The sequence below is a fragment of the Elephantulus edwardii genome, unplaced genomic scaffold (genome assembly GCF_000299155.1).
Source record: "Elephantulus edwardii isolate Elephantulus edwardi_28Jun2011 unplaced genomic scaffold, EleEdw1.0 scaffold00132, whole genome shotgun sequence".
Lineage (NCBI taxonomy): Eukaryota > Metazoa > Chordata > Mammalia > Macroscelidea > Macroscelididae > Elephantulus > Elephantulus edwardii.
This window is the reverse complement of record NW_006399882.1, coordinates 9,032,287-9,048,861: the sequence shown is the minus strand read 5'-3', so window position 1 is coordinate 9,048,861 and position 16,575 is coordinate 9,032,287. Positions and strand designations below refer to the sequence as shown.

General features: G+C 43.2%; 1 pseudogene; it reads right to left on the bottom strand.

Moving 5' to 3' along the window:
* Positions 1-16,575, bottom strand: part of LOC102876896 — a 165,462-nt pseudogene that overhangs the window by 60,113 nt on the left and 88,774 nt on the right.

The following is a 16,575-nucleotide window of genomic DNA, read 5'->3' as shown; positions in this document are numbered from 1 at the left end:
AAAATCTCTGTAAATGTTTATGAAAATTAATAAAATATAATTATAGGGGAAAAAAAGAAAAAAAATAAAAGCAATTATCAGAACTGAGATGACAAGGGGGGGAAGCAGTGTGCCGAGCCCCACTGAAACAGGTCGCCATGGCCCTCCACAGCACACAGTTTATCTACACCTGAACAGTTAAGCAGTTGACTACTGGTCTTCAATATGGATTAAGACTCAACATCAAGAGGACAAATATTCTCAAAAAACCATGGGTGAGTCCCACTGGCCCCAGCCGCCTGCTGCCAAACCCATACCACCACATCCCCGCACAGCCACCACAGCCAAAGCCCAGAGGTCCCCTCACCTGGGCCGGGTGGTGGGCACCACGGCCTGTGGCTGGTATGATGGACATCCTGAATGGTCATCAGCAGTGGTTGTCAGCAGCCGTGGGCCCCCGTGTGGGAGGAGATGGCGGGGACAGTGGTGGTGCCATGGAGCCATGGGAGTGAAGGTTGGTTTGAGTGCTTGTTCTATTGCCTTTATTACTTTTGCAACCTTGAGTGGGTCTGTTCACCACTCTGGAAGCCCCTTCACCATTTGTGGAAGGGGGAAGTAATAATGCCTATTGCGAGTTAACAATTAGACCACTTGGTGGACAGGAAGATGGCAATAATGATGGCGCTAGAGCCAGAAGTGCTGTCCCTGGCCTTGGTCTCCAGTAGGGTGCAAAATTCAGACCTCAGAAGAGCTTTGGATGGGGGGATGCCACTTGGCCCTTGAGGATTGCCACCCAGCCCCCAGGAAGAGTCTCTTGGGCCCTGGGGAGTGCCATTAGGTTGCTGGGGAGAGCTGCTTGGTGTGTATGAGGAATTTTATCTAAGTCACTCTCCTCCATCTCCTTCTCTAGTGCATCTGTGAATAACATCTCCAAAGCCCTTCTCTTTGTAACTCATAAATTTGTTCTCTCTAGGTTTGCTCCCTTTCCTATAGGTAAGCTGAACACTGAGTCTTGTTCCAGACCTGAACCCTGAGCTTAGTTACAGAGACAAAAGGGAACTGCCAGGAAAGGAAGCAAAGGTGATGGAGCCTCAAAGCTCAGCCAGCCACCAGCACAAGACTCACCCAGGCAAACACTAGCAGAAAATGTCAGGAAAATATCTTCTAACTGAACAAGAGGGCATGCAGCTTCAACTCAAGATCACCAGTAAAATGTTAAAGTGGGCTCCCCTTCCCTTTCATCTCAATGCTCCTGTTCAGCATGAAGCAGTCAGAAAGTCTGCACCTCATTTCCAAATGAGAAACCCACAAATGAAAAAGACAACTTCTTTGTAAAAAAAAAGTTAATCACCACTGTACTATGCTCACCATTACCCTGTCTCTTCTGGTCCCCACCAGATCCTTCTCATTTCCTTGACCCACTCCCTCCATCCACCAAATTGTGCAACCCTGTGATTTCATCTCTACCCATCCTCACTTTTCTGCTCCCAACCTTACACCTTTGGATCCCCATACATGCTTTTTACATTTTTTTTAAAGAAGAAGCTATGCTGCAATCCCAAAGCATGCAGTTCATATCCATCAGCTGCTCCACGATAGAAAGAGGGGCAATTTCCCTTAATGCACCTTACAACCTCTGAAAGCCCTCTGGACAGTCAGCTTTGTACTGGCTCCTATTCTGAACTTTATTCATGTTTATATATGTGGACATAGACGTTTTTTATTAAAGCAAATAAGAGTTATATTATTCACACACACAAAAAGAAATAGGTGACATCACAACAGAACCAGGTGAAATGAAATTGATAATACTGGAATATTATAAAAAGCTATTGTTGTTAAGTGCCATCTAGTTGCTTGCAACTCATAGTAACCCTATGTACAACAGCCCTGAAACCTACTCTATCCTGTGCCAACTTTATTGTCTCTGACATGCCTACCCACATTACCCCAGTCACTGTATCAATCCATCTCATCGATGGTCTCCTTTTCTTCCTCCATCCCTCCACCCTTCCAAGCTTGATGTTCTTCTCCAAGGACAGTCTCACCTTGCAACATGCCCAGCATGTCAGACGAAGCCTCAGAATCCTTGCCTCCAAGGAGTAGACTGGCTTCAGCCTCTCTAGGACATACCTGTTTGTGCGCTTGGTAGTACATGGTATATTCAGAACTCTTCTCCAGCACCACAGCTCAAAGGCATCAATTCTCTATTATCCCTAGTCATTGTCCAGATCTCTGATGCAGAGTAAGCAATTGTGAAGACTATGGCCAGGATCAGGTGCACCTTAGTCTCCAGACTGATAATTGCTCCTTAGATCTCTGGAGAGGTCCCTGACAGCTGACTTTCCCAATGCAATTCGTCTCTTGATATTCTGGCTGCTGGTACTAAAAGTTTTGATTGTGTAGCTATACTCTGAAAAATTTTAAAACCTAGAGGAAATGGTCAAATTCCTTGAAACTCATGCCATTCCCAGATTGACATGGACAGATATAGAACACTTGAACAGACCCATCACAAAAGAAGAAATTGAGCAAGTCATAAAAAGACTCTACCATAAAAAAAGTACCAACATCATTCTATGAAGCAAGCATATCCCTGTTACCGAAACCAGGCAAAGATATTACCAAAAAAAAAGAAAACCACAGACCAACATCTCTCATGAATACAGATGCAAAAATCTTTTAAAAAAAATCTTGGCCAATAGAATACAACAGCACATTAAAAAAAAGTTCATCATGACCAAGTAGGATCATAACAGGTGTGCAAGAAAACAATCAACGTAATCCATCCATTGCTTGGAATATACCCTAAGAAAATGAGAACTGAGGCTCAAACAGAAACTTATACACCAATGCTCATAGCAGCATTATTCACCATTGCAAGAACATGGAAAAAGCCCGGAAGTCCAACCACAAAAAAATAGATTGAGAAGTTGTGGTACATACAATGGAATACTACGCAGCATATAGGAACAATTGTTTTGTAAATTGCTACCTAACTTGGGAAGGACTGGAGACCATTATGCTGAGTGAACTAACTCCGTCTCACAAGGACAAATACTGTACAAAACCATTATTGTAGAATAAGTATGAGGATCAATGGTGGGGTGAGGGTGGAAATAGAGGGGTGAGGATGGGGGGGTAGGGTATTAATCATAGGTTTGCACAATTCAATGGATGGATGGGGTGAAGGAAATGGTAAGGATTTTTTTGTGAAAAACAAATAAATCAGAATAAAATAAAATATAAAAAATAACAAGAACCATATGAGCCTAGCAATTGACACTGAAAGGCATTTGACAAACTCCAATATACCTTCCTGATTAAAACACTTAACAAAATAGGAATAGAAGGCAATTTCCTCAACAATGTGAAAAATATATTCACAAAACCAAGAGCCAGTATCATTCTCAATGGAGAAAGACTAAAAGCATTCTCCTTGTGAAAAGGGACCAGACAAGGATGCCCACTGTCATCACTCCTAATTCAATACTGTATTGGAAGTAGTTGCTAGGGTAATATATGACAAAGCAAGGAAATAGAAGGCATCCAGATCAGCAAAGATATGTTTAAATTGATGCTATATGCAGATGATATTATAGTGTACACAGAAAATCCCAAGGACTCAACCAAAAAACTGTTAGAGCTAGTGGACAAATTAAGTAGAGTGGCAGGATATTGTGTTGTGTACTATTGAGGAAGAACCGACCCATAGTGATTCTCTGGCATGTTCTCAGAGGCAGTTAGTTAATCGCACAGAAGGAGATTGCCCATCCTTCTCCCGTGAAGCAGCTGGTGGCCTTGAACTGCATGCCTTTGGGATTGCAGCATAGCTTCTTGCAATTGGGCCACCAAGATACCAGATCAATCAATACACAAAAGTTAATGGAATTCTTCTATAGTAATAAGGAAAACACTCAGAAGAAAACCAAGAAAGCAGTACCATTTACAATAGCCTACCACAAATTGAGATTCTTAGGAATAAACCTAACTGTTGTATACCACTGAGTAGGAACTGACCCAAAGCTGACCTTGCGGCAGGTTTTCAGAGGCAATTTATCACAGGAGAAGAAATTACTCATTCTTCTCCTGTGGAGGAGCTGGTGGATTCAAATAGCATACCTTTGGAATTGCAGTGCAAATTCTTGCCACTAGGCCACCAGTGCTCCCCAAATGTTAACTAGACACACAAAGGACCTTTACAAAGAAAACTACAAAACACTTCTGTGAGAAACAATAAAAGCCCTAAGTAAATGGAAAAATGTTTCCTGTTGATGGATAGAAAGACTCAATGTAAAGAAAATGGTACCAAAAGCATTCTACATGTTTAATGCAATCTCAATGTTGTTGTTATGTGCCAGCGAATCGTTTGTTTTTTTGTTTTTTAAATTTTTATTTATTTTATTATTTTTGTGTGCATGTACCGACAGGAGGAGATTGCCCCTCCTTCCCCAGCAGAGCATCTGGTGGATTCGAACCGTGCACCTCTGGGATTGTAGTTGCAGCTTCTTGCCACTAGGCCATCAGAGCTCCCCTTAGCAAATCGTTTGTGACTCATAACAACCCTATGTACAACAGTTCTGAACTCTGCTCCAATTTTATTGTCTTTGACCAAAAGAAATGCTTCAAACTTATTCTCAAGTTGATAGATTCTTACGCATCTGAGACTGGACAATGAAGAAGGATGATAAAAGAATTGATGTTTTTGAGCTGTGGAGTTGGAGAAGAGCACTGAGCATCCCATGGACGGCCACAGAAACAAAACAAAACAGACACTTCACCAAAGAAGACATTCAGATGGCCAACAAGCACATGAAGAAATGTTCAAAACCCCTAGCTCTAAGAGAGATGAAAAAAAATATGTCTTGGAGAGGGTGCAGTCGGAGTGCTCTTTGGAGGTTGAGATGATGAGCCTTCACCTCACATACTTTGGCTATGTTGCTAGGAGGGGCTATTGTTTCTTGGAGAGGGCATGATGCTCAGAAGTGCAGAGGGTTGGTGAAGGAGAGGAAGACCCTCGACCAAGTTGTCTGACACAGTGACTGCAGCACTGGGCTGCAGTGTATCAGAAAGTGTGAGGATGGCACAGGATAGGACAGGGTTAAGATTTGTTGTTTGAAAACTATTTGCAGAAGACTTAAGTAAGATCTACATCTCACTCCATATAAAAAAACCAAATCAAGGTGGATCATGGACCTAGGACTAAAATCAAGGACTATAAAATTCATTAAAGAAAAGCTTGGAAGAACCTTAGTAGTCCTAATCCATAACATAAACAGTCTTCCAAGAATCCTGAAAAATCTACAACCAGGAGAAGATAAAATAGATGAATGGGACCTTCTAAGAATCAAATCCCTATGCACATCCAAAAACTTCTCCAACAGGGTAAAAAGACTGGGAAAAAAGTATTTGGGAATGACATGTCAGATAAGGGGCTTATATCTAGAATTTATAAAATACTTGAGCACCACAAGATAAAGGTAAATAATCCAATTGAAAAATGGGCACAGAAGGAGAGGAGTGAATGGGTGTGTGTATGGGGGTGGGGGTGGGCGTGGAGAAAAGTGCAACAATGAATGAATGGAATTCCAAAAAAAGGAAAAAAATGGGCACAGGATATGAACAGACACTTCACTAAAGAAGACATTCAGATAGCCAACAAGCACAAGTAAAGAAATGCAAATCAAAACTACAATGAGATACCATCTCACCCCAGGAGCAGTGACAAAGTTTAACAGAATAGTAAGCAATTAGTGTTGAGAGGATGCAGAGAGATTGGAATTCTCTCACACACTGTTAGTGGGATTGTCAAATGGTACAACCACTCTGGAAGGCAGTTTGGCACTTCCTCAAAAATCTGGACATAGAGATTCCACATGGAAACAGCTCAAATGTCCAACCACAATTCATGGAAACAGCTCAAATGACCAACCACAATTGACTGGATTGAGGAATGCAGCACTCAGGAGCAATGATTTAAAAAAAAAATACTCCACAACTTGAGAGAGATTGGAGAGCATTATGCTGAGTGAACTCTGTCAGTCTCATAAGGACAAACACTGGATAAGACCATTATTTTAAAAACAGAAGGATAACTAGTAAAATTTGTATAAGGGTCCCAAGGAGGAAAGAGTGGGAACAGAGGGGTAAGGGTACAATTTGATGGCTGGAGGAAAGGGGTAAAGGAAATGTGAAAGATCCAGCAGGGGTCTGAAAAGATGGGGTAACACCGGGCATAACTCAATGAGGATTCATTTTATAAAACACAATGTATGGGAATGATCATATGAAACACAATGTGAAGGAAAGAAAAATGTGAAACACAATGCATATGAAATTTGTATGCAAACCAATATAAAATAAAGACAAAATATACATGCAGGGAAACAGGCCTTCTTGAGGCTGAATGGCTACATTCCAGTTTGTGGCTAGCTCACTCCTGCTCACTGTATCATCCTTACACAACACTGCTGGGGTGGCCGTGGAGATTCAGGCCCTGATACTGGGATTCACCTCAGTCAGTAAGCCCCTAACAAAATCATTCATGGTAATCATGGGGCAGTCGGCCTTTCTTTAACCAAAATTGAGAGATATTTCAAGTTACTGATCTGCATCGAGACAAGGTTCAAGAAAGAGAAACAAGAAACATACAGCCTTCAGGGAAAGAATCAACAAAACACCTTTTGACCTGTGTAAATATTGCTTATTAAAAGTAAATACAGCACCTTCTGACTTCATTTCCAGCCCAACAATGCTGTTAGACGCCATCAAGTTGGTTCCAACTCACAGTGACAAATGGACAAAGCACTGCCCCATCCAGAACCATCCATGGACTCACTGTGCAGGTACTGTGTAAATCTGCCTCACGAAGGGTCTTTTTTTCATGACTATCTGCTTTAACAAGCACAACGTCTCTCTCAGGTACTGGCCCTTCCTAAAAACAAATTTAAAAAAATATGTGAGACTAAGTCTCACCAGCCTTGCTTCTCAGATGACAGAACAGTAAGGACTATATGGTGACCAGTAACACCAGTGAGGAGGTAACACCTTAGGACATCAACCGTGTAAATCAAAAGGATTGTTTGTTTCCCCAGGGACAAAGCTCAGAAGGCAGGAAGGGATCCATAATAACATCAACACATACAATACTTACATTGCTCAAAAATGACAGCCTTTGGATTAGATATCAACATAAAGAAAACACATATCCTCACAACTGGACTAGTAAACAACATCATGATAAACAAAGACTGAAGTTGTCAAAGACTTCATTTTACTTGAATCCACAATCAAATGTCCAAGGAAGCTGCAGTAAAGAAATCAAAAGATGCATCGCAATGGGCAAGTCTACCATCAAGAACATCTTTGAAGTGCTAAAGAGCAAGAATGTTACTTTAAAGACCAAAGTTCACCTGACCTAGGATCTATTATCAATCACTCATGTGAAAGCTGGACAATGAAAGAATAAGAAAGACTGAAGAAGAACAGATGCCTTTGAATTGTGGTGTTGGAGGAGAATATTATCTACACCTTGGACTGTCAAAAAACACACCATTGTGTCTGGGATGATGTACAGCCAGAAAGTGCCTTAGAAGCAAGAGTGATGAGACTTTACGTCTCACACTTTGGGCATCTTATCAGGAGGGGCTGGGTGCTGGAGAAGGATATCTATCAAACTTGGTCAATGAAAAAGAGGAGGCCCTTCAATGATAGAGACAGACACATGACTGTAATAATGGGTTTAAGCAGAGAAGAGATTGTGAACATGGTGCAGGGTTGGGAAGGTTTTCTCTGTTACAGGTAAGACTGATGTAACTCCGAGCCGATGGATAGCATTTAAGATATATGCTTCCTTGACTTTACTCCTCTGGAGACTAAGAAGTGAAAACATTTGCACCTGACAACATTTTTTCTTTTTTGGTAAAGTGTAGCTTGAGATAGTATGGGTTGGATTATAGACCAACGCAGCACAGATGTGCGCCAGGAGTGGATGCAGAGAAGCCCGCCCCAGCTCACATGAGCATAGAAGGAAAGGTCTTCTGCCACTGTCAAGTTATCAAACAAGATGTCATGCTGGGGGCACCAACCCATGCTCTTCTGAACTTCATCCATGTCTTCTGAAATTTCATAGCCGTTTATGTAAACCTTTCCACCGGAAAGGGTTAGGAGACCTAGACCAGCCAAGACAATGTCAGAGTCATCGCCCCGCAGAGGACAAGTGGGTCTGGGGCTCAAGAGGCCCTTCCATAAATCATGGGACATATAGGTGCTCAGACTGGACCTCCTTGCACCCTGATGGTCTCTGATTTGTCTCCTTTACACCCTGGGCCAGGGGGTCTGGCTGGACCACCCTTCAGGCAGTGAAGGCTTTCCAAGTCTGGGGGCGGATGGTTCTTTCAGTCATTGCCAGGAGCAGTGAGGCCTATGTGCCAGAGACGACCACACCCCAGAGAGACCATGCCAAGAGACGTGTTTGCTTCCAAGTCCTGACCTATCAGGCATGATCTGTTTAGCTAAGACCTGGCTTTATAGTTCTGGCACCAGGGGGAGAGTCAGGGCTCCTAGGACTCAGCTTTCTTTCTTTGCCACTCTTCAGATGTCCTTTCTGGAACGGGCACCCACACCCACGAGGAGTGCTGGGATGAGCCGATCCCAAGGACCACAGTCTCCCTGCAGTTTGACGTCTGCATGCAAGCAAGAAGCATTGGCTGGTGTTTAGAGCTCCTTGAAGGCTAGAAACTTAACAGTCAGAGCTTTACATGTGTTTGCTGCTGTGTGCCATCAAATTGATTACAACTCACAGGGACCCTATGGGGACACAGGAGAACTGTCCCATGGATTATCTAGGCTGTATTTTTTTAAACTTTTTGTTGTGATTTGGATGAAAGCTAACAGAGAATATGTTTACCAAATCAGTTCATGCACATTTTGCCTCATGGCACTGATTGTATTCACTGCATTGCAGCAGTACTCTTCCCACTCCCGCCCTGTGTTTCCCATTTCCCTTGTCTTTCTTCCCTAACCCTTACTCTCTTTTGAACTTTATCTCTTGGCAAATGTTGCCCTTTTGATCTGATATGGTTGGTTGTTCTAAGCAATGAGTACCTCCTTGATGTTATGGTTTACTTTACAGTCCAGTCTATAGCTTGGCTGCAAGTGGAACCATGAGGATGCATTCATTCCAGGCACGCAGGAGTGATCACGGGTCACAGCCACAGGGAGGCTATACCCTTCACAAAGGCCTGTCATGAGGTCTGTCTTCCACAGAACAACTGCTGCGTTCAAACTCCCAAGCTTTTGGTCAGCAGGTGTATGCACAATGCTGCACCACCAGGGCTCCATCTAGACACATATTAAGCTGTGAGTATATATCTATCAGGAATGGCTAAGTTTTCAAATCTCTTTGGTTACTATTTTAGCTATGGAATGGGAGAGGATTATTTAAGTGTACCTCCTGAGAATCAAATCTCTAGCCAGCACCCTTTAAGTGCCCTAGAAGTCAAGGGGTGGATCGTCTTGTTGGGATGCCTGCTACTCACGGTCTCTGGAAGGTTCTGCTCTTTTATTATGCACCGTCTCTCAGCAGAGCTTGACATGTGCCCTGAGCACACTAACTCAAGTTTCTCAAGCTTGGTGCAAGAACCAAAGATGCCTTTCTGCGGGGGAGTCCTTGGAGTGCACAGACATCACACTGATTGTGGAGGCTGCCAACTCCGTTCTGAATCTCAGTGATCCTATGTGACAATACAACCACCTCAGAGGTTTTCCCAGGTTATAATCCTCTTCTTCGTAATTTTATTTTATTTTATTTTATTTTGTGTGTGTACTGTCAAATCTGATCTGACTGGTACAGGAGGAGATTGCCCCTCCTGCTACAGCAGAGTACCTGGTGGATTCGAACCGTGTACCTCAGGAATTGTAGCAGTCTTCTTTTTTTAAATACCAACTCATTGCTGTCATTCTGAACCCACTCATAGCTAACCCTCCATTGAGTTTTGTGAACTGGGGAGAAGAATGACCATGTATCACCCTGAGAGTTTCGCTGGAATTGCCAGCAGAGCCGGTGTTGGGTTTCCAGTGGTTAGTGGGCTCAGGAACATGCCACCAGAACTCCCCACTGGAGCAGGTCACCTTGTCTTCTCTCCCAGGAAGTGTGATGGGCTGGAGAAGCCAAGCATTTGGTACATGGCTGAGCACTCAACCATTGCACCTGGGCTCCCTAGACACTATACTGATGATTAGAACATCAGTGGAAAGGCTTACATGAAAATGGCAATGAAACCCCACAAAGGAAGATGGGGCCAACCCTGGAGACATGGGAAGTGGCCTAGCAGCAAACACATCTGTGAGCACAGAGCAGACAGTGGTCTTCCCTGCTCTGTTATGTCCCAGGAGCACAGTGATCTGCCCCCTGTACATATTCAATGTCAGATCTCTGACCACGATGTTCTTCTTCTGTCCAGTGTCAAACACCTGTAGAGTGACAGTTTGTGATTAACAGGTGCACATGTGGGGATATGTTGGCTGTGACAGGCATGCACACATGGGGCACATGTGGGCGCATGAGTGGGGTGCAACAGGTGTGCATGGCCTTATACATTGAGTGTGACAGGCTTGCACAAGGGCACACACAGGGGAATTTCTCAAGGGTCTTAGAACTTAGTAGATGTCCACATCCATTTCCCTTCCAAGTTCCCCAGTGGGAGGACAAGTGAAGGGACTGGCTGCATGGAGTTATTAAGGAATCTAACCAAGAAGGATTGATGGAAGCCTTCCTGGGGAGCCCCTAGAACCTGGCCTCTAAACAATGGGAGCTCAAGACAATGTGGCAGGTGAATGGGTGCTCTTCTGGCTCCTGCCCTGCTCTGTGTCATCTAGAGCAAAGGCTTTCCGCCCCCGAGGTGGAGGCTCTGGCCTAAGGAGGGGTCTAGACACAGCATACAGCTCTCTAGGCCGGTGTGGGCAGCATTTTCAATCCCATTTGAGGTAATGGGTGTGTCAGAGATGATGAGACTGTCTCAGGATAGGGCAGAGTTCAGAGCTATTATGCATTGGGTCACTATGAGGCACAGGTAACTCAACAATATATAACAACAACAACATACAAGTGATTAATACATATGGACATCAGGAAGGATGGCATGGCTCTTTTTAAAGCCTAGATGGAACTTTGGCCTCGACTTGAAGCCTGTTGTGTGGATACTACAAAAGGGGAGAAACTGGGTGTTGTCATCTCACTGTGGTTGGTTTGGAGACAGGGTTCTGCGGAAAGAACTTGGTAAACTTTCCTCACACCTGTTTGGACCTGTTTGGTCCAGATGTAAATCAAGCATAACAGTTCTTCTCCTTGGCTTTTCTCTCTCCCTGGGTTGTAGAGGTGACCTGTGACAACTCTGGGTGATAAGGGACGTCCACTGAACTGCCTTCGAATTGTGGCATTGATGACAAGACAATACATGGTACCATGGCCTACTAGACACACAAAAGCTTCACAGGAAGTAATGCAGCCAGGGTGTTCTACTGAAAATGCAATAGTGAGACCTCGTCTCACACACTTTGAGCAGGAGGGGCCAGTCCCTGGAGAAGGCCAGAATCCTTGGAAAAACAGAGGGTCAGAAAAAAGGAAGATGACCCTCAGTGAAATGGATTGGCACACGGCTGCAACCATGGGCCAAAGCACAGGAGAGATTGTGAGGATTCTATTATACATGGGATTGTTGTAAGTGGAAAATGACTGAGAGCAACTAATAGCTGGAAAGCTTTTACCAAGGAAGAGAGGAAAGAGAGAAGGGAAAATGGAGGAGGAAATAAGGAAAGAGGAGGAAGTTGGAAAAGGGAGGAGGGAGGGGGAGAGGGATGGAGAGGAAGGTTGAAGGGAGAAGGGAACAATGAGGAGGGATGAGGGGGAAAGAAGAGGGAAAAGGAAAGGCCTGTTTTGATTTCACTGGGTCAGCTTTGACTGAACTGGTTTGAACCGGTTCAAAGCTGGTGAAACTGCTGCTGGAAAAAGCTAGTCATTACATGGTGGGTTCTGGTGTGTCCTGGGGAAGGGGCTGGCATGGAAGACCATCTGGACCTTCTATCCAGCTGTTTAATTATAACAGGAAATGGGCTTTTGGGGTGCATTCCTGATCCTGCAGTTGGGGGTGTGCTATGGGAAGGGCCTGGACAGGAGGTCTGGGAGTAGCTACCTTATACAGATGCTGGATTTCAATTCCTTTCATCAAGCCCTTAGGCTCTTCTTGAATGAAGCTCTTCCTCTTTTGGGCAGGCTTGGCATCCTGGATCTGCATCATCGAGTGTGTAAGAGGTATGGGCTTTCTGTGCCAGAAAGAAGGCTAAAGAGGAAGCAAATTTATGCTCAGTATGTTTGTACAAATAGAATTGCTTTTCTTGAAAAAGAAATCTTTGGGTAAATGAAATTATTATTATTATTTTATTATTAATTTTAATGAAAATTTACAGAGATTTTGGATTTTCATTCATTTATCGTTGCACTTTTCTCCCTCCCCCACCCCATCCCTCAGTACACTCTCCTCTTTGAAAAGTAAAAGAAAAATTCTTTCATTGTTTTACAATCTCTCCCCCCAGGTCCACTCCACTATGCAGCCTTCATTCTAGACTCCTATCATGACAAAAATACCCAATCACATATCCCTTTTAAACAGTTTTCTCCCTCATCTGTTTCAATGCAGTATACATTATTTACCCCATTTTTCTCAGTCTCCCCCCAATCCCGATGTCAATCCCATTTTACAACAGTGGCACTATGCATTATCTGTCCTTGTGTGACTGAGATATTTCATTCAGCATAATGTCCTCCAGGGTCACCCATTTTGAATAATATTGCATGAGTTCCTTGTTTTTCAATGCAGCATAGTATTCCATTGTGTGAATATACCACAGCTTCTCTATCCATTCATTTGTTGATGGGCACTTAGGTTGTTTCCAACTCTTTGCTATTGTGAACAAAGCCGCGACAGACATGGGTGTGTGTATATGTGCTTGGGTGGCGGTTATGGTCTCTTTAGGGTATATTCCCAAGAGTGGAATTGCTGGGTCAAATGGTATCTCTATTTGCAACTTTTTGAGAAAGTGCCACACCGCCTTCCACAGTGGTTGCACCAGAAATTATTTATCATCAACTTCTCACCATTACTCTGTCACTTTGTCCAGTATTTCTACAAAGTACTCACTCTGTTGTGTAGGAACTCTCAAAGTGCTAACACATAAGTACATCATTTTGAAGATCTAGGATGAGCCACTGTCTTGACTTTATCTGCTAGTAGAAGTTGGATAATAAATAAGGAAGACTAAAGAAGAAATGACGGCTTGAATTGTGGTGTTGGTGAAGAATATTCAATGAAACACCAAAAAACCAATCTGGCTGGGAAGAACAGCTAAAGTGCTTGTTATGCAACACCCCAGTGGAGAAGCTGAGGAAACCTATCAAATTGGAATTAAATGGATATGAAACTGTTTTGGCAATGCAGACAATCGTGTGTTGTTGTGGGTGATGATACTGTTGATAAAACATGTCTACTGATATCATATACAGCAAATACATTCCCATCTGAATATGTCCCAGCTGTTTTTGATAGCTATACAGTCACTGCTTGTTGGTAGGAAATCAAAAGATAAATTGCATTGGAAAAGTCTGCTGTCAGGAACCTCTCCAGAGTATTGAATAACAACAATGTCAGTCTGGAGACTAAGGTGTGCCTGATCCAGGCGATGGTCTCTGCAATTGTGTATTATGCACTGGAAAGCTGGACAATGACTAGGGATGATAGAAGGAGAACTGATGTCTCTGAACTGTGGTGCTGAAGAAGATTATTTATTTTTCTTCTTGGAACACTTCTTGCTGATCTTCTCTGTATCGTTCCAATTTTAGTATATGTGCTGCTGAAGCGAGCACAGAAGAAGAGTATTGAGTCCATACCATGGGCTGCAAGTTGTGTCAGAGACATTAAGGTTGGCACAGGATAGGGCAGGGTTCAGAACCGTTGTTCATAGGGTTGCTATGAGCTGCATTAACAACACACAGCCACGGTTACGATTGATGGAGAACCACATACTCTTGGACTTTTTGATACTGCAGGGCAAGATGATTATGACAGATTATGACCACTGTCCACAAATAGACATATTTTTAGTCTGTTTTTCAGTGACCTCTCCATCTTCATTTGAAAATGTGAAAGAAAAGTGGGTACCTGAGATAACTTGCCACTGTACAATGCCTCCTTTCTTGCTTGTGGGGATCCAAATTTATCTCAGAGATGACCCTGCTACTACTGAGGAACTTGCAAAGAATAAACAGAATCCCATTACCATGGAGACTGCTGAAAAACTGGCCTGCGACCTCTCTTTTTATAAAAAGAGCCATAAATGCTGTAGGAAGGACTGCAACACAACCCCATCCTGTTCCCCAGGAAAGCAAAGGTGTCTGCACACACCCTGACCTTTCAAACTAGAAGGTTATCTTCTAAGAATTTTGAATGTGGGAATTGTAATCAGTGTCATAAACATAACATCCAAGAACTATTAAATGGAAAACCAATTTGCTCTATAAACTTTAACTCAAATAGTAATAAAAAGTTTTTAACAAATTTTGATAGATACTTTCTTTCACTGGACTTCAACTACTGAAAAACTTAGAGTGCCTATAACATATGAACCAATCCTTACCAAAAGTATGACAAAAAATGATCCATAAATTAAGCCACATCAAAACGTAGCATGTCTGTGCATCAAAGGGTAATGTCAAGAATGTGAAAACGAAAAAAAAAAAGAATGTGAAAACATAACTTATAGAATGGGGAGAATAAGGGTAAATCATATGTCTTTGATGAAGGTTTGGTATCAGAATATAAAAAGACAAAACACCATATTTGAAAAAATGGAGAAGGAACTTGACTAGGCATTTCTTCACAGAACATATAGAAATGGTCAAGTCCATGAAAGATGCTCATCACAATCAGTAATCCAACTCACATCTAAATCCACTGTCATCATTTTGATCCTGGCTCACGCTGGCTGTTTATCGGGTTTCAAGACTGTTTGTCTTGACAAGAGGAAGCTGTCCAGCTTTCTCCCATGGAGTGGCTGGTGGATTTGAACCACCAACCTTTCAGTTGATAGCTCAATATGTAACACATCATACCACCAGGGTGTGTTCAACTTGTCATCAGGGTTATGTAATTCAAATCCCCAATGACATACTGCTCCATACCCAAGACCAAAATGCACTGAGTTGATTCTGAAGCCCAGTAGCCCTGTGAGACAGGGCTCTCATGGCCATGAATCTCTATGGAAGCACCTGCCTCATCTTTTTCCCAAGAAGAGGCTGTTGGGTTCAAACAGCTGTCCTATCAGTTGGAAGGTGAATGCCAGAGTCCCTTCCGTACTCACAAAGATGACTGGAGCTCTGGTGGCACATTTTGTAGTGTGTTTCACTGCTGACCAAAAGGCTGTGTCTCAAGCACTTCAAATCCCCAAGTGGAGAAAGATGGGAAATCTCCTCTCATTAAGATTTACAACCTTAGAAAACAAAGGCTACTAGGGACAACCTAAAATCCAAACCCATTGACATCAGTTCAATTCTGACTCACCCTGCAGAGTGGAACTGTCCTAAGTTTTCCAAGGATTTTTATCTTTCTAAAAACCATATAAGATGTCATTCTCAGATTGGTGGTTTGATCCTCGAACTTTTGGTTAGCATCTGACTGCTTTAACTTCTGCACCACTAGGTGAAAGGGATAAGAGGCAAACTCAACTCATGGCCTTCAAGTGGATTCTGACTCTTAGCAGTGCTCCATTGGGAGTCTGAGGCCATAAATCTCAGTGGGAGCAGATTGCACATCTCTCTCCTGAAGAGCAGCTGGGAGGTTTGAACAGGCTAATGGCCCATCAATGGACCTATTATGCCAACTGGGCTCTGGGGAAGGGAGCTTTCTCTCACTGCCACTGAGTTGGTTCCAACTCAAAGCTGATCCATTATCAGGCTTCCAAGGCTGTCAATCACGCATGAGATGATGATTCCACTTTCTCCTGTGGAGCTGCGGGTGCACTGGAACAGCCAGAGAAGAGCAGCCTTTGAGTTAGCAGTGCTACTCACTATAGATGATGTCGTCAGAGCTCCCTAGAGGAGTTTTGTAAATAAATTAGTAGAGGAGAAAAAAAAAGATGGGCAATCTCATCCATGTGATTTATAGTCTCAGAAAACTGCTGGAGGGCCAGCTGTCAGTCAGCTCCAAATGGGAGGCAATGAATGGAAAGGGACTGCAACTGATGCCACCAAACGGTGCACTTGTTCTTGCTAGGTGCCATCGAGCCAACTACGACTCATGGTGAGCCTATGAATGACAGATCTGAGCTTTACCCTATCTTGTGCCATTCTCACAATCTCTGATATGCTGGAGTGATAGTTACAATTACGGTGGTACACTTTGTTGTTGTTGTGTTGTTATGTGCCGTCGAGTCGCCTGCGACTCATAGCGACCCTATGTACAACAGCCCTAAACTCCGCTCTGTCCTGTGCCAATCGCACTGTCTCTGACACTCCCATCCCAATTATCCCAGTCACTGAATCAATCC